Source organism: Lolium perenne, chromosome 4 (genome assembly GCF_019359855.2).
Source record: "Lolium perenne isolate Kyuss_39 chromosome 4, Kyuss_2.0, whole genome shotgun sequence".
Classification (NCBI taxonomy): Eukaryota; Viridiplantae; Streptophyta; class Magnoliopsida; order Poales; family Poaceae; genus Lolium; species Lolium perenne.
The window spans coordinates 317,519,688-317,546,608 of record NC_067247.2 but is presented as its reverse complement, the minus strand read 5'-3'; the positions used below and the strand labels follow the sequence as shown (position 1 = coordinate 317,546,608).

Below are 26,921 nucleotides of genomic sequence, written 5' to 3'. Positions count from 1 at the left end.
CCGACCTATGGTGTGGGCCCCTCGTGACGCCCCTTGACCTGCCCTTCCGCCTACAAATAGCCTTCGTCGCGAAACCCCCAGTACCGAGAGCCACGATACGGAAAACCTTCCAGAGACGCCGCCGCCGCCAATCCCATCTCGGGGGATTCAGGAGATCGCCTCCGGCACCCTGCCGGAGAGGGGAATCATCTCCCGGAGGACTCTACGCCGCCATGGTCGCCTCCGGAGTGATGTGTGAGTAGTCTACCCCTGGACTATGGGTCCATAGCAGTAGCTAGATGGTTGTCTTCTCCCCATTGTGCTTAATTGTCGGGTCTTGTGAGCTGCCGAACATGATCAAGATCATCTATCTGTAATTCTATATGTTGTGTTTGTTGGGATCCGATGAATAGAGAATACTTGTTATGTTGATTATCAGTTTATATCTATGTGTTGTTTATGATCTTGCATGCTCTCCGTTACTAGTAGATGCTCTGGCCAAGTAGATGCTTGTAACTCCAAGAGGGAGTATTTATGCTCGATAGTGGGTTCATGTCTCCGTGAATCTGGGGGAGTGACAGAAACCTCTAAGATTATGGATGTGCTGTTGCCACTAGGGATAAAACGTTGGTGCTATGTCCGAGGATGTAGTTATTGATTACATTATGCGCAATACTTAATGCAATTGTCTGTTGTTAGCAACTTAATACTGGAGGGGGTTCGGATGATAACCTGAAGGTGGACTTTTTAGGCATAGATGCATGCTGGATAGCGGTCTATGTACTTTGTCGTAATGCCCAATTAAATCTCACTATACTCATCATAATATGTATGTGCATGGTCATGCCCTCTTTATTTGTCAATTGCCCAACTGTAATTTGTTCACCCAACATGCTATTTATCTTATGGGAGAGACACCTCTAGTGAACTGTGGACCCCGGTCCAATTCTCTATACTGAAATACAATCTACTGCAATACTGTTCTACTATTTTCTGCAAACAATCATCTTCCACACTATACATCTAATCCTTTGTTACAGCAAGCCGGTGAGATTAACAACCTCGCTGTTTCGTTGGGGCAAAGTACTTGGTTTGTGTTGTGCAGGTTCCACGTTGGCGCCGGAATCCCTGGTGTTGCGCCGCACTACATCTCGCCGCCATCAACCTTCAACGTGCTTCTTGGCTCCTACTGGTTCGATAAACCTTGGTTTCATACTGAGGGAAAACTTGCCGCTGTACGCATCACACCTTCCTCTTGGGGTTCCCAACGGACGTGTGCTGTACACGCCATCAAGCAATTTTTCTGGCGCCGTTGCCGGGGAGATCAAGACACGCTGCAAGGGGAGTCTCCACATCCCAATCTCTTTACTTTGTTTTTGTCTTGCTTAGTTTTATTTACTACTTTGTTTGCTGCACTAAATCAAAATACAAAAAAATTAGTTGCTAGTTTTACTTTATTTGCTATCTTGTTTGCTATATCAAAAACACAAAAAAAATTAGTTACTTGCATTTACTTTATTTAGTTTGCTTTATTTACTGTTTTGCACTCTATATCAAAAACACAAAAAAAAATTAGTTACTTATATTTGCTTGTTTCAACATGTTTCCTTTTAATTTTACCGTAAAAAACATGACGGTAGGGCGCGGGTCTATAATTGGGAGAAATAATATAGAAGAATTTTTCAATCATGTTAGTACCGTTGATGATTTTGAAGATAGACACTTGGTAGATCTTGCTCCTACTTATGAAATTGCTGCTGCTGCTTTAGTTCGCATGTTGGAAACTAAATTTGTTAATCTCAATCCTATAATCCAACACATGTTTCTTACACTCGGTGATATGGAAGAAGGGGAAAAGAAAGATTTTGTTTTAGAAACCCTTCTTAGAGAATTTGGTGGTCTAGCAAGAGAGGCTAGAAAGGTCTTTACTAAATATAATATGCTTGGTTCTTACACCAATTTTGTTAGTCTCCTTGAAAAAATGGATATGGATAGAATAAAGTACACTAATAATATTAATGATGGTGGGGAGATCAAAGCACCAATACCATGTAAGCTCCTAGCGATGAATGATGCACTAGAAAATAACTATGCTTGGCTTGTTCCTGAAAATTTGTTTGATGAGAGTAGCAAGCCCAAGACTAATGAAAAGGGAGACGCTAAAACTTATGTATCCAATATACTATGCTTGGCTGAGAAAACTCCACACCCCGCTGTAGATGCCCCATCCTTCGATAATACTTGATACACACTTTCTGCGCCTAGCTGAAAGGCGTTAAAGAAAAGCGCTTATGGGAGACAACCCATGTTTTTACTACAGTTCTCTATTTTTATTTTGTGTCTTGGAAGTTGTTTACTACTATAGCAACCTCTCCTTATCTTAGTTTTGTGCATTGTTGTGCCAAGTAAAGTCGTTGATAGTAAAGTTCATACTAGATTTGGATTACTGCGCAGAAACAGATTTCTTTGCTGTCACGAATCTGGGCAAAATTCTCTGTAGGTAACTCAGAAAATTATGCAAATTTACGTGAGTGATCCTCAGATATTTACGCAACTTTCATTCAATTTGAGCATTTTCATTTGAGCAAGTCTGGTGCCTCAATAAAATTCGGCAATACGAACTGTTCTGTTTTGACAGATTCTGCCTTTTATTTCGCATTGCCTGTTTTGTTATGTTCGATGGATATTTCGATTCCATTGACTTTCAGTAGCTTTGTGCAATGTCCAGAAGTGTTAAGAATGATTATGTCACCTCTGAACATGTATATTTTGATTGTGCACTAACCCTCTAATAAGTTGTTCTAAGTTTGGTGTGGAGGAAGTTTTCAAGGATCAAGAGAGGGAGATGATACAACATGATCAAGGAGAGTGAAAGCTCTAAGCTTGGGGATGCCCCGGTGGTTCACCCCTGCATATATCAAGAAGACTCAAGTGTCTAAGCTTGGGGATGCCCAAGGCATCCCCTTCTTCATCGACAACATTATCAGGTTCCTCCCCTGAAACTATATTTTTATTCCATCACATCTTATGTGCTTTTCTTGGAGCGTCGGTTTGTTTTTTGTTTTATTTGAATAAAATGGATCCTAGCATTCTTTGTGTGGGAGAGAGACACGCTCCGCTGTTTCATATGGATAAATATGTCCTTAGGCTTTACTCATAGTATTCATGGCGAAGTTTCTTCTTCGTTAAATTGTTATATGGTTGGAATTGGAAAATGATACATGTAGTAATTGCTAAAATGTCTAGGATAATGTGATACTTGGCAATTGTTGTGCTCATGTTTAAGCTCTTGCATCATATACTTTGCACCCATTAATGAAGAAATACATAGAGCATGCTAAAATTTGGTTCGCATATTTGGTCTCTCTAAGGTCTAGATAATTTCTAGTATTGAGTTTGAACAACAAGGAAGACGGTGTAGAGTCTTATAATGTTTTCAATATGTCTTTTCTGTGAGTTTTGCTGCACCGCTTCATCCTTGTGTTTGTTTCAAATAGCCTTGCTAGCCTAAGCCTTGTATCGAGAGGGAATACTTCTCATGCATCCAAAATCCTTGAGCCAACCACTATGCCATTTGTGTCCACCATACCTACCTACTACATGGTATTTCTCCGCCATTCCAAAGTAAATTGCTTGAGTGCTACCTTTAAATTTCCATTCTTCACCTTTACAATATATAGCTCATGGGACAAATAGCTTAAAAACTATTGTGGTATTGAATATGTACTTATGCACTTTATCTCTTATTAAGTTGCTTGTTGTGCGATAACCATGTTCCTGGGGACGCCATCAACTACTCTTTGTTGAATATCATGTGAGTTGCTATGCATGTTCGTCTTGTCTGAAGTAAGGGCGATCTACCACCTTATGGTTAGAGCGTGCATATTGTTAGAGAAGAACATTGGGCCGCTAACTAAAGCCATGATCCATGGTGGAAGTTTCAGTTTTGGACATATATCCTCAATCTCATATGAGAAAATTAATTGTTGCTACATGCTTATGCATAAAAGAGGAGTCCATTATCTGTTGTCTATGTTGTCCCTGTATGGATGTCTAAGTTGAGAATAATCAATAGCGAGAAATCCAATGCGAGCTTTCTCCTTAGACCTTTGTACAGGCGGCATAGAGGTACCCCTTTGTGACACTTGGTTAAAACATGTGCATTGCGATAATCCCGGTAGTCCAAGCTAATTAGGACAAGGTGCGGGCACTATTAGTATACTATGCATGAGGCTTGCAACTTGTAAGATATAATTTACATGATATATATGCTTTATTACTACCGTTGACAAAATTGTTTCTTGTTTTCAAAATCAAAGCTCTAGCACAAATATAGCAATCGATGCTTTCCTCTTTGAAGGACCCTTCTTTTACTTTTATAGTTGAGTCAGTTCACCTATCTCTCTCCACCTCAAGAAGCAAACACTTGTGTGAACTGTGCATTGATTCCTACATACTTGCATATTGCACTTATTATATTACTCTATGTTGACAATATCCATGAGATATACATGTTACAAGTTGAAAGCAACCGCTGAAACTTCATCTTCCTTTGTGTTGCTTCAATGCCTTTACTTTGAATTATTGCTTTATGAGTTAACTCTTATGCAAGACTTATTGATGCTTGTCTTGAAGTACTATTCATGAAAAGTCTTTGCTATATGATTCACTTGTTTACTCATGTCATATACATTGTTTTGATCGCTGCATTCACTACATATGCTTACAAATAGTATGATCAAGGTTATGATGGCATGTCACTCCAGAAATTATCTTTGTTTATCGTTTACCTGCTCGGGATGAGCAGGAACTAAGCTTGGGGATGCTGATACGTCTCCGACGTATCGATAATTTCTTATGTTCCATGCCACATTATTGATGATATCTACATGTTTTATGCACACTTTATGTCATATTCGTGCATTTTCTGGAACTAACCTATTAACAAGATGCCGAAGTACCAGTTGCTGTTTTCTGTTGTTTTTGGTTTCAGAAATCCTAGTAAGGAAATATTCTCGGAATTGGACGAAATCAACGCCCAGGGTCCTATTTTGCCACGAAGCTTCCAGAAGACCAAAGAGTCAACGAAGTGGGGCCACGAGGTGGCCAAACCATAGCCAAGCCCTGGCCGCGCCGACCTATGGTGTGGGCCCCTCGTGCCGCCCCTTGACCTGCCCTTCCGCCTACAAATAGCCTTCGTCGCGAAACCCCCAGTACCGAGAGCCACGATACGGAAAACCTTCCAGAGACGCCGCCGCCGCCAATCCCATCTCGGGGGATTCAGGAGATCGCCTCCGGCACCCTGTCGGAGAGGGGAATCATCTCCCGGAGGACTCTACGCCGCCATGGTCGCCTCCAGAGTGATGTGTGAGTAGTCTACCCCTGGACTATGGGTCCATAGCAGTAGCTAGATGGTTGTCCTCTCCCCATTGTGCTTAATTGTCGGGTCTTGTGAGCTGCCGAACATGATCAAGATCATCTATCTGTAATTCTATATGTTGTGTTTGTTGGGATCCGATGAATAGAGAATACTTGTTATGTTGATTATCAATTTATATCTATGTGTTGTTTATGATCTTGCATGCTCTCCGTTACTAGTAGATGCTCTGGCCAAGTAGATGCTTGTAACTCCAAGAGGGAGTATTTATGCTCGATAGTGGGTTCATGTCTCCGTGAATCTGGGGGAGTGACAGAAACCTCTAAGATTATGGATGTGCTGTTGCCACTAGGGATAAAACATTGGTGCTATGTCCGAGGATGTAGTTATTGATTACATTACGCGCAATACTAAATGCAATTGTCTGTTGTTAGCAACTTAATACTGGAGGGGGTTCGGATGATAACCTGAAGGTGGACTTTTTAGGCATAGATGCATGCTGGATAGCGGTCTATGTACTTTGTCGTAATGCCCAATTAAATCTCACTATACTCATCATAATATGTATGTGCATGGTCATGCCCTCTTTATTTGTCAATTGCCCAACTGTAATTTGTTCACCCAACATGCTATTTATCTTATGGGAGAGACACCTCTAGTGAACTGTGGACCCCGGTCCAATTCTCTATACTGAAATACAATCTACTGCAATACTGTTCTACTGTTTTCTGCAAACAATCATCTTCCACACTATACATCTAATCCTTTGTTACAGCAAGCCGGTGAGATTGACAACCTCGCTGTTTCGTTGGGGCAAAGTACTTGGTTTGTGTTGTGCAGGTTCCACGTTGGCGCCGGAATCCCTGGTGTTGCGCCGCACTACATCTCGCCGCCATCAACCTTCAACGTGCTTCTTGGCTCCTACTGGTTCGATAAACCTTGGTTTCATACTGAGGGAAAACTTGCCGCTGTACGCATCACACCTTCCTCTTGGGGTTCCCAACGGACGTGTGATGTACACGCCATCAGTGCTACCTATGGTCTTGACTCTCAAGTTGCTGCAAATCTTTATAAAGCTTTTGCCTCTCATTTTGAATTGCCTAAAAAGAATTTTGATAAGTATCATGAACCTTTTAAAGAGGCTTGCATGAAGAATGAAATTGTTTTTAATGATTGCAATAAACATGCTCAAACTCCTAAGACTTCCTATAAGCATGTTAATTTTTGTGGAATGCATAGACCTTGTGGAATTAATCATGTCGAAGATGAATATTGTATCCATCATATTAATGAAAAAACTAGAAAGTGGGCTAGGGCTCAGTTTGCCATAGAGTGGGTCATTTTAATTTTCAATGCTCCTCCAATGATAATTTGAACCCCATGAGTGCTGAAAATTTGTATTGTGATGATGAAATTACTCCTAATCAGCATGATGAACTTACTTTATTTTTGTGGTGTGAAGAGCTATCAAGAAAAATCTCTTTGTTACATATGAGTGATCTTGATATTGATGATGTCCTGCATGGGTGTTTTTCTTACTGCATTGATAATAGCCATACAAATACTTACATACAAAATATTTTAGAAGATGCCATCTTGCCAAAATATGATAGGACCGCTGTGTGTTTAATTAATGAAAAGGAGGAATCCTCCCAAGTTTCTTCTATTATTTCTGAAAGTAAATCAGGGTATGTGGACAAGCCACCCTTCAAGCCTCTTCCTCCTAAAGAAGGGAATGAGGAGAAGAAGAAGAAGAAGGGAACGAAGAAGAAGAAGAAGAAGAAGAAGAAGAAGAAGGAGAATAAAGAGAAAGAGGTAACGGCATATCCCCGCATAAATGAGATAACGCTAGGTAACCGTAAGTATGTTGCTCCTAATGATTATTATGATAATGAATCTGAATACAATGATCTTCCTATGCCCTTTACATACATTAGTGATCATGATTTGAAAGAGAACACTACTTTTGATATTGCAAATCTCTGGGAAACTAATTCTGAAAATGATGATAATAATTGCCATAGTATCAGTGCTATGCATGCTTCCTCCCATAATGATATAGAAAGCTCTAATCTTGGGGAAGAGGTGTTTGAAAATCCTTTTGCTACTGATCATCATGTGTTTGATACATCTCCTTCTAGTAACAATGATGGTATGGTCACAGATGAACCTACTGTGAAAGATAACTATTCTATTTCTTATGATGACACTATGCCTCCAATCTTTGATGATTATTATAAAGAATGCTATGATATAGGTTATAATTATCCTTATGAAACTTGTCATAGTTATGATTGGATTGCCAAAAACAATTCCCTTAATATGCAACTTGTTTACCATGTTCAAATTCTTGATAATAATCTTGCTCCAATTACTATTAATGAGAAGAACTCTTCTTATGCCAAAATTAATGATACTTCTATGCATATGAACCATGATAAGAATGTTTTAAGTGATGGGTATATTGTGGATTTCATCAATGATGCTACTGAAAGTTACTATGAGAGAGGGAAACATGGTTATATGCATCTTAATAATATTAAGTTTCACCTCTTTATGTTGAGAATCTTGAAGTTACTCGTGTTTTATCCTCTTATGCTTGTCACTTTGTTCTTCATGAATTCATTTGTGTACAAGACTCCTATGCATAGGAAGCATTTTAGACTTAAATTTGTTTTGAATTTGCCTCTTGATGCTCTCTTTTGCTTCAACTACTATTTCTTGCGAGTGCATCATTAAAACTGCTGAGCCCATCTTAATGGCTATAAAGAAAGAACTTTTTGAGAGATAACCCATGTGTTTATTTTGCTACAGTACTTTTATTTTGTATTTGTGTCTTGGAAGTTGTTACTACTGTAGCAACCTCTCCTTATCTTATTTTTATTGCATTGTTGTGCCAAGTAAAGTCTTTGATAGAAAGGTTGATACTAGATTTGGATTACTGCGCAGAAACATATTTCTTGCTGTCACGAATCTGGGCCTAATTCTCTGTAGGTAACTCAGAAAATTCTGCCAATTTACGTGAGTGATCCACAGATATGTACGCAACGTTCATTCAATTTGAGCATTTTCATTTGAGCAAGTCTGGTGCCTCTTAGAAATTCGTCTTTACGGACTGTTCTGTTTTGACAGATTCTGCCTTTTATTTCGCATTGCCTCTTTTGCTATGTTTGATGGATTTCTTTGTTCCATTAACTTTCAGAAGCTTTGTGCAATGTCCAGAAGTGTTAATAATGATTGTGTCACCTCTGAACATATGAAATTTTGATTATACACTAACCCTCTAATGAGTTTGTTTTGAGTTTGGTGTGGAGGAAGTTTTCAAGGGTCAAGAAAGGAGGATGATACAATATGATCAAGGAGAGTGAAAGCTCTAAGCTTGGGGATGCCCCGGTGGTTCATCCCTGCATATTTCAAGAAGACTCGAGCGTCTAAGCTTGGGGATGCCCAAGGCATCCCCTTCTTCATCGATAAATTATCAGGTTCCTCTCCCTTGAAACTATATTTTTATTCGGCCACATCTTATGTACTTTACTTGGAGCGTCTGTTTTTTTTGTTTTTGTTTGAATAAATGCTTGTGTGGGAGAGAGACACGCTCCGCTGGTTCATATGAACACATGTGTTCTTAGCTTTTAATTTTCATGGCGAAGGTTGAAACTGCTTCGTTAATTGTTATATGGTTGGAAACGGGAAATGCTACATGTAGTAATTGGTATGATGTCTTGAACAACTTGATACTTGGCAATTGTTGTGCTCATGATTAAGCTCTTGCATCATATACTTTTCACCTATTAGTGAAGAAATACATAGAGCTTGCTTAAATTTGGTTTGCATGATTGGTCTCTCTAAGGTCTAAATATTTTCTAGTAAGGGTTTGAACAACAAGGAAGACGGTGTAAAGTCTTATAATGCTTGCAATATGTTATTATGTAAGTTTTGCTGTACTAGTTCATACTTGTGTTTGCTTCAAACAACCTTGCTAGCCTAAGCCTTGTATTGAGAGGGAATACTTCTCGTGCATCCAAAATCCTTGAGCCAAAAACTATGTCATTCGTGTCCACCATACCTACCTACTACATGGTATTTCTCCGCCATTCCAAAGTAAATTGCTTGAGTGCTACCTTTAAATTTCTATCCTTAGTCTTTGCAATATATAGCTCATGGGACAAATAGCCTAAAAACTATTGTGGTATTGAATATGTACTTATGTATCTTATTTCTTATTAAGTTGCTTGCTGTGCGATAACCATGTTCCTGGGGACGCCATCAACTACTCTTTGTTGAATATCATGTGAGTTGCTATGCATGTTCATCTTGTCTGAAGTAAGGGCGATTTACCATGAGTTGAATGGTTTGAGCATGCATATTGTTAGAGAAGAACATTGGGCAGCTAACTAAAGCCATGATCCATGGTGGAAGTTTCAGTTTTGGACAACAATCCTCAATCTCTTATGAGAAAATTAATTTTTGTTGAATGCTTAAGCATTAAAGAGGAGTCCATTATATGTTGTCTATGTTGTCCCGGAATGGATGTCTAAGTTGAGAATAATCAAAAGCGAGAAATCCAATGCGAGTTTTCTCCTTGGACATTTGTACAGGCGGCATAGAGGTACCCCTTTGTGATACTTGGTTAAAACATATGTATTGCGGTGATAATCCAGGTAATCCGAGCTAATTAGGACAAGGTACGGGCACTATTGGTATACTATGCATGAGGCTTGCAACTTGTAGGATATAATTTACATAACACATGTGCTTTATTACTACCGTTGACAAAATTGTTTCTTGTTTTCAAAATAAAAGCTCTAGCACAAATATAGCAATCGATGCTTCCCTCTTTGAAGGGCCTTTCTTCTACTTTTATGTTGAGTCAGTTTACCTATTTCCTCCCACCTCAAGAAGCAAACACTTGTGTTAACTGTGCATTGATTCTTACATGCTTGCATATTTGCATTCATCATATTACTTTATGTTGACAACTTTCCATGAGATATACATGTTACAAGTTGAAAGCAACCGCTGAAACTTAATCTCCCTTTGTGTTGCTTCAATACCATTACTATGAATTTATTGCTTTATGAGTTAACTCTTATGCAAGACTTATTGATGCTTGTCTTGAAAGTACTATTCATGAAAAGTCTTTGCTATATGATTCAGTTGTTTACTCATTGTCTTTACCATTGCTTTGGATCGCTTCATTCATTACATATGCTTACAATAGTATTGATCAAGATCATGATGGCATGTCACTTCAGAAATTATCTTTGTTATCGTTTACCTACTCGGGACGAGTAGGAACTAAGCTTGGGGATGCTGATACGTCTCCAACGTATCGATAATTTCTTATGTTCCATGCTACTTTGTTGATGATACCTACATGTTTTATGTATACTTTATGTCATATTTATGCATTTTCCGGCACTAACCTATTAACAAGATGCCGAAGAGCCAGTTGCTGTTTTCTGCTGTTTTTGGTTTCAGAAATCCTAGTAAGGAAATATTCTCGGGATTGGACGAAATCAACGCCCAGAGTCTTAGAATTGGATGAAGCTTCCAGAACACCCGAGAGCCACCAGAGGGGAGCCAGGGGGCCCCACCCCACAGGGCGGCGCGACCAAGGGGGGGGGCGCGCCCCCCTAGTGTGTGGGTCCCCCGTGGCCCCTCCGACTCCGCCCTTTCGCCTATTTAGGCCTCCCTGACCTAAATCCTCGACACCGATTGACGAAACCCGAGAAAACCTTCCAGAGCCGCCGCCATCACGAAACTCCAATTCGGGGGACAGAAGTCTCTGTTCCGGCACCCTGCCGGGATGGGGAATTGCCCCCGGAGTCATCTCCACCGCCGTCTCCACCGCCATCTTCACCGCCATCGCTGTCTCCATGATGAGGAGGGAGTAATCCACCCCCGGGGCTGAGGGCTCCGCTGTAGCTATGTGGTTCATCTCTCTCTTTATGTGATCTAGTTGAATATCATCTATGTGCTACTCTAGTGATGTTATTAAAGTAGTCTATTCCTCCTCCACGGTGTAATGGTGACAGTGTGTGCATCGTGTAGTACTTGGCGTAGGTTATGATTGTAATCTCTTGTAGATTATGAAGTTAATTATTGCTATGATAGTATTGATGTGATCTATGCCCCCTTCATAGTGTGATGGTGACAGTGTGCATGCTATGTTAGTACTTGGTGTAATTGGAATGATCTATCATGCACTCTAAGGTTATTTAAACATGAATATCGAATATTGTGGAGCTAGTTAACTCCGGTATTGAGGGTTCGTGTAATCCTACACAATTAGTGGTGTTCATCATCCAACAAGAGAGTGTAGAGTGGTTCTATTATGTGATCATTGTTGAGAGTGTCCACTAGTGAAAGCAGGATCCCTAGGCCTTGCTTCCAAGCATCGAATCTCCGTTTGTTTACTGTTTTGTTGCATGTTTACTCGCTGCCATATTTTATTCAGACTGCTAATACCACTTGTAACGGCCCCGGGTAGTACCCCTATTAGATTTGTTTGTTCTTTTCTTTTTGTGCATCACCATGGCATATGCATCATATCATTCATGTTTTATCTAATAAAATAAAATTATTTTATAAACCATAAAATATTTTATTTTACCTCTCTTATGGGTTAGTTAATAAAACCTCATCTTTCCTTTCATTTAACCAAACCCTAAAAACCAACACCTTCAACCAAATAAAACTATTACTTCAATTATTTTGTTTTCTCTCCCTCTCATCTCTGTTTGAATTCAAAGTTGCTCTTTAATTCAAATCTTGTTTCAAACCAATTTTCAAAAATAAATAAATAAAATGGATTTAAAAGAAAACCCCCTTTTCCCCCTCCTTGGCCCCTTCCCTCTCTGGCCCGTTTTCCCCCTCTCTTCTTTCCATCCCGGCGGCCCACCTCTCCCTCCTAGCCTTTTTCTTTCCACCCCGGTGGCCCAAGCCAGCGCAGCTTCGGCGGCCCACGTACCCTTTCACTCAGCCTTTCGGGAGAAAGCGATCCTCTCTTCCTCGTCGTCATCTGGCACGCAAGGAGCGTGAGCTCTGGTCCTCCACCGAGCCAACCACCGCACCACCCTCCCCCATGTGAGCCTCCCCTCCCTTTATCTCTTCCCTGGACCACGCTCCTCCCACCTGCTCCCTCCTCCTTTCCCCTTCTCCACGAAAAGAACTAACAGGGAGAAACCCCACAGCAACCACCGAAGCTGCCACTTCCCCATGACCGTGTCGTTGCCATGGTCTCTCCCTCGCCGAGCTGAGGCCACCAGAAGAACCGCCTCGTCGTCCTCTACATCTGGGTGCAAGGAATCGAGCTGGGGTTCGCTCAATCGTCGCCAACTTCGCCGTTTCTCTTCTTCGGCCGTCGCACTCCGACAAGGATCCCGTCGCCGTCCGGCCTTCCCCGACCCTTCCGAGCACCTCTACAGTTTCTAGGTGACCATGCACATCCCCGAGACCCTTTTCTTCTTCTGTTTCGTCTTTGGTATCTCTGCCCCCGTTGATCTCCTTTAACCACCGTAGGAGCTCGACGCCGGCGACTCTCCGGTGAGCCCCTGCGCTACGCATCGGCACCATCAAGTTCTCCATGTTCAGGCGCATCTCCGAGCCAAATCTGGAGATCGAATCCCGACTTGATCTCCCTCTGCCATGATTGCAGTTGCTGAAGCTCGTCCGTTTCCTGAGTTGTTCTAAAGGCCACGCGCCACTGTTCATTCACCAACACCGCACCAGCCCAGTGGTAACATCCCTGATCCTCAACCAGTGCGGCCTGAGTTCAAATTCCGATCTGGGCAATTAAACAACACCTTTTTGTTTTCTTTTCCCCAGATCCATGGATGGGCTTTGGCCCAGGTTCTTCCCCCGGCGCTAGCCTACATCCGATGGCGCCGCAGGCTTAGTTGTGGCCCAGAACTGAGCAGGTTCGGCCCAGTTCGCCCCCAGCCTTCCCTCTCTTCTTTGTCCCCAGCCTTCCCTCTCTTCTTTGTTTTTCAGAAAAATGTTTAAATCTTGTAAAATTCATATCTTCCAAAATATAACTCGAAATAAAATGTGTTCTATATGAAAATTGATCAGAAAAATGTGCTGAACATGAATATGCCATCCATATGCTTGGTTGCATCTCGCATCATGTCACACGTTGATAGTTATGCATGTCCACCTCTCATATATGCGGAGTATTTTGGATTTCCAACTATGGTTTTCCCCGCTCCGTTTAATATTGAAGTAGCTCACCCCTACCATGTTCTTGCCATGCTAATCCACCCTTAATTTGCCGGTAGAAATGCAACTCCAACCTAATTTGTTTGTCCGGGGTTCCGACTCCGCTTAAATTGGATAGTTGCATCGCATCATATCTGCCATGACATGCATGGCCGCATCTTGCTCATGCCGGTTCTTTATCCATAGTAGTAAGACTTGCATACGTTGTGTGTTCCAGCATTTGCTTCTTCCTGGATAGGATCGCGAAGTGGTGTGGTGAGATACGACAAGTTCCCCGGATGTTCCTCGGCGAGCTTTAACAGGCAAGCATTTTCCCTTATACTCCTGTCCCTGCAGGAGTTGCTCACCTATTTTATTTTGCCTTCTCCCTCATGCTATCCTTAAGTTGCGTTCTTGTCACGTGTCCCTTCCACTTGTTACCTCAAGCAGCCTATATTGGCTCCACCAACCACCTACAGCTATTGTTTGGTTATCGGGTCTGCCTTGCGAGTCGTAGTGCATGCTAGTGCTGTTTTATCTCGTTACCGTTGTTGTTATCTTATCGGGATATGTTGGGTTGTTGGGAGGTTATCACATGCTATATCAGTTGTTGGAGATACACCTGCTTTACTTAATTGTTAACAACTAAAATTGTAAGCAGAGGCATCTGTGAGCCCCTTTGCGAAAGCATCGGAACTTTGACTCGCTAATGTCCCCTAGGATCCGAGTTCTTGTTATCTGTTCCGAGATTGAGCGCTCTACCCATGCGTGGGGATTCACTGGGACCCCCCTCACCCATTACCTTTTCTCGAGTCAGTTGAAAAGGGGGCCACAACCTTGGTTTTATTTGGTGCATGCATGTTTATTACTGTTGCCTTCGGGTGTTTACTTCCTGTTGCCTTCGGGTGGTTTATTTCTGTACTGCACTGCATAATTGCTAGACGACTTATCTAGTGCTTGGCCGTTAGTGCCCGCCTAGAGGCCTACGCAACCTCTGGGTCCGTCTCGGAGTACGGCCGAACTTCATCACGGGTAGCTTAGTTGGGTGGCCCCCCTAGACTTTCTTGTTGAACTGGGAACGGTCTTGTTGTGAGACATCGCCTGTAAGAAGCGGGTCGAGCATGCGTATGGTTACATTTGGGCAACCCCTGCAGGGTGTACATCTTATCGATAAGCCGTGTCTGCGGTTATGGACGACTTGGAATTGTATAGCTTTATCATAGAACAACTTACACCGTTATCTTGTTGCTAATAATCTGATAATAACTTGCTTAGTAATATAGCCTTACTACAACCGTTACCCAATAAAACTTGTCCACCGTTGAGTACCTTTTACATTGCCTCTTCGCAATTGTTGGAGGGGATATGTGTAATCGGCTGGGTTATGTTTGTGTAGTATTTTATCTGTTACCTTATGCGCTCTCTCACCTTCTCTGATTAGACGAATGTTGTAGAGTGTCTCTATAGGTTTTTAGTGCTTGCGCGCTGCCGCTTAACCCCACCATATTGCTTATGACGTTCCTCTTGCGTCCTCTAAGTCCCCTGCGTGCCTCAAGTACAAAGGACGACTGGTTGACGAATGCTTATACGTCTTGAAGTCTTGTTAAGTACGAACCCGTACTTATTGCTGCTTCTACGGGATATAACCGGGCAGGTATGAAGATATGTTCGATGAAGACGATGTTAGCAAGGTTACCCTTCCGGCTTGGCCTGGGCAGGGTTATGGACGCCACTGGTTATCTTCAGGACTCTTAGTCCAATTTGTATCTTGTCCGTACTCGGACGTATTCGATCTTCTGTATGATTTGGATCTTTGTATTGTATATTTGTATCTTGACTCGTTGGAGTCATTGTTGTAATATATGTTTCTTGTGGGCTCTATTGTAATCCTGTTGTAATGTTACCGCTCGTGTTAATTCCTCTGGCATCACGTGTGTGATTCGTCGCGCACGTCGTGTCGGAGGGCGTCTCTGAATCGATATCGTGCGGATTTCGGCGGGATCGCTGGAATCCTCAGGATACCGGTTCCGGGGCGTCACACCACTCATATTCATTCATACCACTTGTATTTCACTATCTCTTCGCCGAACTAGTGCACCTATACATCTGACAAGTGTATTGGGTGTGTTGGGGACACAAGAGACTTCTTGTATTGTGGTTGCAGGGTTGCTTGAGAGGGATATCTTTGACCTCTTCCTCCCTGAGTTCGATAAACCTTGGGTGATCCACTTAAGGGAAAACTTGCTGCTGTTCTACAAACCTCTGCTCTTGGAGGCCCAACACTGTCTACAGGAAAAGGAGTGTGCGTAGACATCAACTCTCAACAATGATCACATAATTGAATAAATAAATGCTACTCTCAAACACTCTCTTGTTGGATAACAAACACCATTCATTGTGTAGGGCTGCAAAAGCACACCTCAAGCTGGAGTAAACAAGCTCCACAACGTCATAAATGAATCACACACGATGTGCACGCTGTCACCATCACACCGTGGAGAGTAACTCTGGAGTTCATATTAAAGTAACCTCTAGAGTGCATAATAGACAAGAGCAACATCTACATATTCAACTAGATTACAAAGCTCATGATCACATAAATATCACACCATGGGAGAGAGAGATGAACCACATAGATACCGGTAGAGCCCTCAGCCTCGGGGGAGAACTACTCCCTCCTCATCATGGGAGACAGCAACGGCGATGAAGATGGCGGTGGTGTCGATGGAGATGACTCCGGGGGCAATTCCCCGTCCCGGCGGCGTGCTGGAACAGAGATTCTGTCCCCCGAAACTTGTCTTCGCGGTGGCAGCGACTACGTAACTTTTCGTGGAATATGACTGATCGTCCTAGGGTTTTCGGAGACGAAGGAATATATAGGCGAAGAGGCAGCATCGGGGGAGCCAGGGGGTGGGCTCCCCATATCCTGGCGCGGCAGGGGGCCAGGCCGCGCCGCCCTATGGGGTAGCCCCCCTGCTGGCCGCCTCCGACTCTTCTTCGATGTTCTGGAATCCTCCGACCCTATAGTTTGTTAACAAATAGATAATGACTAAACAACTGAATCATATAGCAAAGACTTTTCATGAATAGTACTTTCAAGACAAGCATCAAAAAGTCTTGCATAGGAGTTAACTCATAAAGCAATAGATTTTTAATAGAAGGTTTTGAAGCAACACAAAGGAAGATTTAAGTTTCAGCAATTGCTTTCAAGTTTCAACATGTATATCTCATGGATAATTGTCAACACAAAGTAATATGATGAGTGCAAATAAGCAAGTATGTAAGAATCAATGCACACAGTTGACACAAGTGTTTGCTTCTAAGATAGAAGGAAGTAGGTAAACTGACTCAACATAAAGTAAAAGAAAGGCCCTTCGCAGAGGGAAGCAGGGATTAAATCATGTGCTAGAGCTTTTCAAGTTTTGAAATCATAAAGAGAGCATAAAAGTAAAGTTTTGAGAGGTGTTTGTTGTTGTCAACGAATGGTAGTGGGCACTCTAACCCCCTTGTCAAGCAGACTTTCAAAGAGCGGCTCCCATGAAGGACGTTATCTCTACCAGCAAGGTAGATCATCCTTCTTCTCTTTTGTTTACACATGTACTTTAGTTTTATTTAGAGATGACACTCCTCCCAACCTTTTTCTTTCACACAAGCCATGGATAACCGAATCCTCGGGTGCCTTCCAACATTTCACATACCATGGAGGAGTGTCTATTTGCGAAATTAAGTTGCTTACTGATGAATCAGGGCAAAACATGTGAAGAGAATTATTAATGAAAGTTAATTAATTGGGGCTGGGAACCCCGTTGCCAGCTCTTTTTGCAAAATTATTGGATAAGCGGATGTGCCACTAGTCCATTGGTGAAAGCCTGCCCAACAAGATTGAAAGATAAAACACCACATACTTCCTCATGAGCTATAAAACATTGACACAAATAAGAGATAATAACTTTTGAATTGTTTAAAGGTAGCACATGAAGTATTTACTGGGAATGGCAGAAAAATACCACATAGTAGGTAGTTATGGTGGACACAAATGGCATAGGTTTTGGCTCAAGGTTTTGGATGCACGAGAAGCATTCCCTCGCAGTACAAGGCTTTGGCTAGCAAGGTTGTTTGAAGGAAACACAAGTATGAACCGATACAGCAAAACTTACATAAGAACATATTGCAAGCATTATAAGACTCTATACTGTCTTCCTTGTTGCTCAAACACTTTTACGAGAAAATATCTAGACCTTAGAGAGACCAATCATGCAAACCAAATTTCAACAAGCTCTACGGTAGTTCTCCACTAATAGGTTTAAACTACATGATGCAAGAGCTTAAACATGATCTACTTGATAGCTCAAAACAATTGCCAAGAATCAAATTATTCAAGATAATATACCAATTACCACGTGAAGCATTTTCTGTTTCCAACCAAATATCAATAGATGCAGTAGCTTTCAAATTTCGCCATGAACATTAAAAGTAAAACGAAGAACACCAATGTTCATATGAAAAAGCGGAGCGTGTCTCTCTCCCACACAAGCAATGCTAGGATCCGATTTTATTCAAACACAAACAAAAATAAAAGCACATAGACACTCCAAGTAAAGCACATAAGATGTGACCGAATAAAAATATAGTTTCACTAGAGGTGACCTGATAAGTTGTTGATGAAGAAGGGGATGCCTTGGGCATCCCCAAGCTTAGATGCTTGAGTCTTATTGAAATATGCAGGGATGAACCACGGGGGCATCCCCAAGCTTAGACTTTTCACTCTTCTTGATCATATTATATCATCCTCCTCTCTTGATCCTTGAAAACTTCCTTCACACCAAACTCAAAACAATCTCATTAGAGGGTTAGTGCATAATCAAAAATTCACATGTTCAGCAAGGACACAATCATTACCAACACTTCTAGACATTACCCAAGGCTACTGAAATTTAATGGAGCAAAGAAATCCACTCGAACACAGTAAAAGAGGCAATGCGAAATAAATGGCAGAATCTGTCAAAACAGAAGAGTCCTTCGAGGCACTTAACATGCTCAGATGAAAAAGCTCAAATTGAATGAAAGTTGCGTATATATCTGAGGATTACTCATGATTTTTTTCAAGATTTTACGAATTTTCTACAGAGATAAAAATGCGAAACTGTGACAGATAGAAATCTATTTCTACGCAGAAATCCAAATCAAGTATCAACTTTCTATCAAAGACTTTACTTGGCACAACAATACAATAAAGTAAAGATACAAAGGTATTTATACAGTAGTAACAAGCACCTTGACTCAAATATAAAAAATTTTGCTGTAGTAAAATAATTGGTTGTCTCCCATAAGCGCTTTTCTTTAATGCCTTTCAGCTGGGCGCAGTGATTTTTATGATGCTCACATAAAGATGAGAGTTGAAGCAAAGAGAGCATCAAAAAGCAAGTATGAAACACTTTTAAGTCTAACCCACTTCCTATGAAAAGGAATCTTGTAAATAAACAAGTCATGTAAGCATAATGCAATAAGCAGAGGAAAACAAGACAAGCGCAACTTCAAGATTTTCAGCGAAAAGAGAGGTGTTTTAGTAACATGAAAATCCCTACAACCATATTGTCCTTTCTCATAAAGATTTTCAGTAGCATCATGAACAAACTCAACAATATAACTATCACATGAAACATTCTTATCATGAGCTACATGCATAAAATTATTACTCTCCACATAAGCATAGTCATTACTATTAATTGTAGTGGGAGCAAATTCAATAAAATAGCTATCATTATTATTCGCATCACCATAATCATCATATATAGGAGGCATATTGTAATCATAATTAATTTTCTCCTCAATAGTAGGTGGACTGAAAATATGATAGTCATCATTGTAATCATCATATATAGGAGGTAAAGTATCATCAAAGTAAATTTTCTCCTCCATGCTTGGGGACTAAAAATATCATGCTCATCAAAACCAGCTTCCCCAAGATTAGAATTTTCCATAGCATTAGCAACAATGGTGTTCAAAGCATTCATACTAATAACATTGCCATTAACATGCATATAAAGTTCCATAGGTTTTTTAATTTTCTCTTCAAACACCTCATGTCCTAACTCAAGATAAATACTATAAAGATCTCTAATATTTTTGTTGTTTTCCATTAAGCCTAACTAGTGAAATAAAAACAATAAACAAAAAGATGTAATTGCAGAATCTAAAGGAAATAGCTTCGAGCACTCACACACCGGCAACAGTGCTAGGAAATAGCTTAGTAGTCAGAGGATGTGAATACCTTTTACCTTACCTCCCAGGCAACGGCGCCAGAAAATAGCTTGATGTCTACGCACGCTTCTATTCCTGCAGACAGTGTTGGGCCTCCAAGAGCAGAGGTTTGTAGAACAGCAGCAAGTTTCCCTTAAGTGAATCACCCAAGGTTTATCGAACTCAGGGAGGTAGAGGTCAAAGATATCTCTCTCAAGCAACCCTGCAATTAAGATACAAGAAGTCTCTTGTGTGCCCAACACACCTAATACACTTGTCAGATGTATAGGTGCACTAGTTCGGCGAAGAGATAGTGAAATACAAGTAATATGGATGATTATAAGTAGTAATTGCAATCTGAAATAAAAATGGTAGCAAGCGAACATGTAGCAGAACTTGTTGGAAACGGTGTTTCAATGCTTAGAAACAAGGCCTAGGGATCATACTTTCACTAGTGGACACTCTCAACAATGATCACATAATTGAATAAATAAATGCTACTCTCAAACACTCTCTTGTTGGATAACAAACACCATTCATTGTGTAGGGCTGCAAAAGCACACCTCAAGCTGGAGTAAACAAGCTCCACAACGTCATAAAGGAATCACACACGATGCGCACACTGTCACCATCACACCGTGGAGAGTAACTCCGGAGTTCATATTAAAGTAACCTCTAGAGTGCATAATAGACAAGAGCAACATCTACATATTCAACTAGATTACAAAGCTCATGATCACATAAAAATCACACCATGGGAGAGAGAGATGAACCACATAGATACCGGTAGAGCCCTCAGCCTCGGGGGAGAACTACTCCCTCCTCATCATGGGAGACAGCAACAGCGATGAAGATGGCGGTGGTGTTGATGGAGATGGCTCTGGGGGCAATTCCTCGTCCCAGCGGCGTGCCAGAACAGAGATTCTGTCCCCCGAAACTTGTCTTTGCGATGGCGGCGGCTATGTAACTTTTCGTGGAATATGACTGATGTCTACTCACGCTTCTTTTCCTATAGATAGTGTTGGGCCTCCAAGAACAGAGGTTTGTAGAACAGCAGCAAGTTTTCCCTTAAGTGGATCACCCAAGGTTTATCGAACTCAGGGAGGAAGAGGTCAAAGATATCCCTCTCAAGCAACCCTGCGATCACAATGCAAGAAGTCTCTTGTGTCCCCAACACACCCAATACACTTGTCAGATGTATAGGTGCACTAGTTCGGCGAAGAGATAATAAAATGCAAGTAATATGGATGTATATGAGTGGTAATAGCAATCTGAATAAAATATGGCACCGAGTAAACATGTAGTGGAACAGTAAACAAATAGTGACAACGGCGCCAGAAAATGCTTGCTGGCGTGCAGTTGACGTCAGAGATAGGAATCTTTGTGGTGTAGCTTTTCTATTCGGGAACAAGGCCTAGGGATCATACTTTCACTAGTGGACACTCTCAACATTGATCACATAATAAAACCACTCTACACTCTCTTGTTGGATGATGAACACTGATACGTCTCCGACGTATCGATAATTTCTTATGTTCCATGCCACATTATTGATGTTATCTACATGTTTTATGCACACTTTATGTCATATTCGTGCATTTTCTGGAACTAGCCTATTAACAAGATGCCGAAGTGCCGCTTCTGTTTTCTCGCTGTTTTTGGTTTCAGTAAATCCTAGTAACGAAATATTCTCGGAATCGGACGAAATCAACGCCCAGGTTCCTATTTTACCCGGAAGCATCCAGAACACACGAGAACCGCTGTGAGAAGGGTGGCGGTGGCCACCACACCACACCGGCGCGGCCTAGGGGCGCGCCCCTAGGGTGTGGGCCCCCTTCGACCTTCCCGCGCCGCCTCTCCGCCTATAAAAAGCCCCCTGGATCAGAAAACCCTATGACGATTGACGAAACCCACGAAAACCTTCCGTAGCCGCCGCCATCGCGAAGCCAAGATCCGGGGACAGGATCTCTGTTCCGGCACGCTGCCGGAGCGGGGAAGTGCCCCCGGAAGGCTTCTCCATCGACACCGCTGCCATCTCCACCGCCATCTCCATCACCGCTGCTGCTCCCATGAGGAGGGAGTAGTTCTCCATCGAGGCTCGGGGCTGTACCGGTAGCTATGTGGTTAATCTCTCTACTATGTACTTCAATACAATGATCTCATGAGCTGCTTTACATGATTGAGATTCATATGAGTTTTGTATCACTACTATCTATGTGCTACTCTAGCGATGTGTTATTAAAGTAGTTCTATTCCTCCTGCACGTGTGTAATGGTGACAGTGTGTGCACCGTGTTAGTACTTGGTTTGTGCTATGATCATGATCTCTTGTAGATTATGGAGTTAACTATTGCTATGATAATATTGATGTGATCTATTCCTCCTACATATGCATGAAGGTGACAGTGTGCATGCTATGCTAGTACTTGGTTTAGTAGCGTTGATCTATCTTACACTAAAGGTTACTTAAACATGAGCATTATTGTGGAGCTTGTTAACTCCGGCATTGAGGGTTCGTGTAATCCTACGCAATGTGTTCATCATCCAACAAAAGTGTAGAGTATGCATTTATCTATTCTGTTATGTGATCAATGTTGAGAGTGTCCACTAGTGAAAGTGTAATCCCTAGGCCTTGCTCCTAAATACTGCTGAGTTACTACTGCTTGTTTACTGTTTTACTGTGTTACTACTGCTGCAATACCACCACCATCAACTACGCGCCAAGCACTTTTCTGGCACCGTTGCTACTGCTCATACTTATTCATACCACCTGTATTTCACTATCTCTTCGCCGAACTAGTGCACCTATTTGGTGTGTTGGGGACACAAGAGACTTCTTGCTTTGTGGTTGCAGGGTTGCATGAGAGGGATATCTTTGACCTCTTCCTCCCTGAGTTCGATAAACCTTGGGTATCCACTTAAGGGAAAACTTGCTGCTGTTCTACAAACCTCTCGCTCTTGGAGGCCCAACACCGTCTACGGAAAGGAGGGGGAACGTAGACATCAAGCACTTTTCTCGGCGCCGTTGCCGGGGAGGAAAGGTAAAAGGCACTCATACTCCGGTTCCGTGTAAAGTATTTTTCTGGCGCCGTCGTGTGTGTGCTCGAAGCTATTTCCTTTAGATCCTGCAATTGCATCTTTTTGTTTCTTGTTTACACTAGTTTGGCATAATGGACAACAATGAGCTTCTTGTTCTATTTCCTGATTTAAAACATGGATTGTTTGATGCGAAAATTAAAAAACCTATGAAATCTTATTTGCATGCTGGTAGTAATATTAGTATGAACGCTTTGAACACCATTGTTGATAATGATATAGAAAGTTCTAAGCTTGGGGAAGCTGGTTTGCATGATATTTTTAGTCCCCCAAGCATTGAGGAGAAAATTTTCTTTGATGATACTTTGCCTCCTATTTATGATGATAATGATAGTGGTCTTTTGGTGCCACCTACTATGGAGAGTAAATTTTGTTGTGATTATACTATGCCTCCTATATTTGATAATGAGAATAATAATGATAGCCACTTTGTTGAATTTGCTCCCACTACAACTAATAAAATTGATTATGCTTATGTGGAGAGTAATAATTTTAAGCATGAGACTCATGATAAGAATGCTTTATGTGATAGTTATATTGTTGAGTTTGCTCATGATGCTACTGAAAGTTATTATGAGAGAGGAAAATATGGTTGTAGAAATTTTCATGTTACTAAAACACCTCTCTATGTGCTGAAATTTTTGAAGCTACACTTGTTTTATCTTCCTATGCTTGTTACTTTGCTCTTCATGAACTTGTTTATTCACAAGATTCTTATGCATAGGAAGCATGTTAGACTTAAATATGTTTTCAATTTGCCTCTTGATGCTCTCTTTTGCTTCCAATATTATTTCTTGCGAGTGCATCATTAAAACTGCTGAGCCCATCTTAATGGCTATAAAGAAAGAACTTCTTGGGAGATAACCCATGTGTTATTTTGCTACAGTACTTTGTTTTATATTTGTGTCTTGGAAGTTGTTTACTACTGTAGCAACCTCTCCTTATCTTAGTTTTGTGTTTTGTTGTGCCAAGTAAAGCCGTTGATAGAAAAGTAAGTACTAGATTTGGATTACTGCGCAGTTCCAGATTTCTTTGCTGTCACGAATCTGGGTCCACCTCCCTGTAGGTAACTCAGAAAATTAAGCCAATTTACGTGCATGATCCTCAGATATGTACGCAACTTTCATTCAATTTGAGCATTTTCATTTGAGCAAGTCTGGTGCCATTTTAAAATTCGTCAATACGAACTGTTCTGTTTTGACAGATTCTGCCTTTAATTTCGCATTGCCTCTTTTGCTATGTTGGATGAATTTCTTTGATCCACTAATGTCCAGTAGCATTATGCAATGTCCAGAAGTGTTAAGAATGATTGTGTCACCTCTGAATATGTCAATTTATATTGTGCACTAACCCTCTAATGAGTTGTTTCGAGTTTGGTGTGGAGGAAGTTTTCAAGGATCAAGAGAGGAGTATGATGCAACATGATCAAGGAGAGTGAAAGCTCTAAGCTTGGGGATGCCCCGGTGGTTCACCCCTGCATATATTAAGAAGACTCAAGCGTCTAAGCTTGGGGATGCCCAAGGCATCCCCTTCTTCATCGACAACATTATCAGGTTCCTCCCCTGAAACTATATTTTTATTCCATCACATCTTATGTGCTTTTTCTTGGAGCGTCGGTTTGTTTTTGTTTTTTGTTTTGTTTGAATAAAATGGATCCTAGCATTCACTTTATGGGAGAGAGACACGCTCCGCTGTAGCATATGGACAAGTATGTCCTTGGTTTCTACTCATAGTATTCATGGCGAAGTTTCTTCTTCGTTAAATTGTTATATGGTTGGAATTGGAAAATGATACATGTAGTAATTGCTATTAATGTCTTGGGTAATGTGATACTTGGCAATTGTTGTGCTCATGATTAAGCTCTTGCATCATATGCTTTGCACCCATTAATGAAGAAATACATAGAGCATGCTAAAATTTGGTTTGCATATTTGGTTTCTCTAAGGTCTAGATAATTTCTAGTATTGAGTTTGAACAACAAGGAAGACGGTGTAGAGTCTTATAATGTTTTCAATATGTCTTTTATGTGAGTTTTGCTGCACCGGTTCATCCTTGTGTTTGTTTCAAATAAGCCTTGCTAGCCTAAACCTTGTATCGAGAGGGAATACTTCTCATGCATCAAAATACTTGAGCCAATCACTATGCCATTTGTGTCCACCATACCTACCTATACTACATGGTATTTTCCCGCCATTCCAAAGTAAATTGCTTGAGTGCTACCTTTAAAATTCCATCATTCACCTTTGCAATATATAGCTCATGGGACAAATAGCTTAAAAACTATTGTGGTATTGAATATGTAATTATGCACTTTATCTCTTATTAAGTTGCTTGTTGTGCGATAACCATGTTTACTGGGGAACGCCATCAACTCATTGTTGAATTTCATGTGAGTTGCTATGCATGTTCGTCTTGTCTGAAGTAAGGGCGATCTACTCTGAGTTGAATGGTTTGAGCATGCATATTGTGAGAGAAGAACATTGGGCCGCTAACCGAAGCCAAGTTCCATGGTGGAAGTTTCAGTTTTGGACAAACATCCTCAAATTTCTAATGAGAAAAGAATTAATTGTTGTTGAATGCTTTAAGCATTAAAAGAGGAGTCCATTATCTGTTGTCTATGTTGTCCCGGTATGGATGTCTAAGTTGAGAATAATCAAAAGCGAGAAATCCAATGCGAGCTTTCTCCTTAGACCTTTGTACAAAGTGCATAGAGGTACCCCTTTGTGATACTTGGTTAAAGCATATGTATTGCGGTGATAATCCAGGTAGTCCAAGCTAATTAGGACAAGGTGCGGGCACTATTAGTACACTATGCATGAGGCTTGCAACTTATAAGATATAATTTACATGATGCATATGCTTTATTACTACCGTTGACAAAATTGTTTCATGTTTTCAAAATCAAAGCTCTAGCACAAATATAGCAATCGATGCTTTTCCTCTATGAGGACCATTCTTTTACTTTCAATGTTGAGTCAGTTCACCTATTTCTCTCCACCTCAAGAAGCAAACACTTGTGTGAACTGTGCATTGATTCCTACATACTTGCTTATTGCACTTATTATGTTACTCTATGTTGACAATATCCATGAGATATACATGTTACAAGTTGAAAGCAACCGCTGAAACTTAATCTTCCTTTGTGTTGCTTCAATACCTCTACTTTGAATTATTGCTTTATGAGTTAACTCTTATGCAAGACTTATTGATGCTTGTCTTGAAGTGCTATTCATGAAAAGTCTTTGCTTTATGATTCAGTTGTTTACTCATGTCATTACCATTGTTTTGATCATTGCATTCACTACATATGCTTTACAAATAGTATGATCAAGGTTATGATGGCATGTCACTCCAGAAATTATCTGTGTTATCGTTTTACCTGCTCGGGACGAGCAGAACTAAGCTTGGGGATGCGGATACGTCTCCGACGTATCGATAATTTCTTATGTTCCATGCCACATTATTGATGTTATCTACATGTTTTATGCACACTTTATGTCATATTCGTGCATTTTCTGGAACTAACCTATTAACAAGATGCCGAAGTGCCAGTTCCTGTTTTCTGCTGTTTTTGGTTTCAGAAATCCTAGTAACGAAATATTCTCGGAATCGGACGAAATCAACGCTCAGGTTCCTATTTTACCCGGAAGCATCCAGAACACACGAGAACCGCCAGAGAAGGGTGGCAGGGCCACCACACCACACCCCGGCGCGGCCTAGGGGGGGGGCGCCCCCCTAGGGTGTGGGCCCCCCTTCGACCTTCCTGCGCCGCCTCTCCGCCTATAAAAAGCCCCTGGATCAGAAAACCCTATGACGATTGACGAAACCCACGAAAACCTTCCAGAGCCGCCGCCATCGCGAAGCCAAGATCTGGGGGACAGGATCTCTGTTCCGGCACGCTGCCGGAGCGGGGAAGTGCCCCCGGAAGGCTTCTCCATCGACACCGCTGCCATCTCCACCGCCATCTCCATCACCGCTGCTGCTCCCATGAGGAGGGAGTAGTTCTCCATCGAGGCTCGGGGCTGTAC

The 26,921-nt window shown here is 41.4% G+C and overlaps 1 long non-coding RNA gene across 1 annotated transcript in view; it reads left to right on the top strand.

The window, feature by feature from the left end:
• LOC139830688 (uncharacterized) overlaps window positions 1-15,461 on the top strand; it is a 216,650-nt gene extending 201,189 nt beyond the window's left edge. Inside the window, exon 2 of the long non-coding RNA XR_011743824.1 lies at window positions 15,213-15,461. This is a non-coding gene — a long non-coding RNA (uncharacterized lncRNA). The remainder of the gene's footprint in view (window positions 1-15,212) is intronic.
• Window positions 15,462-26,921: the final 11,460 nt, after the last annotated feature.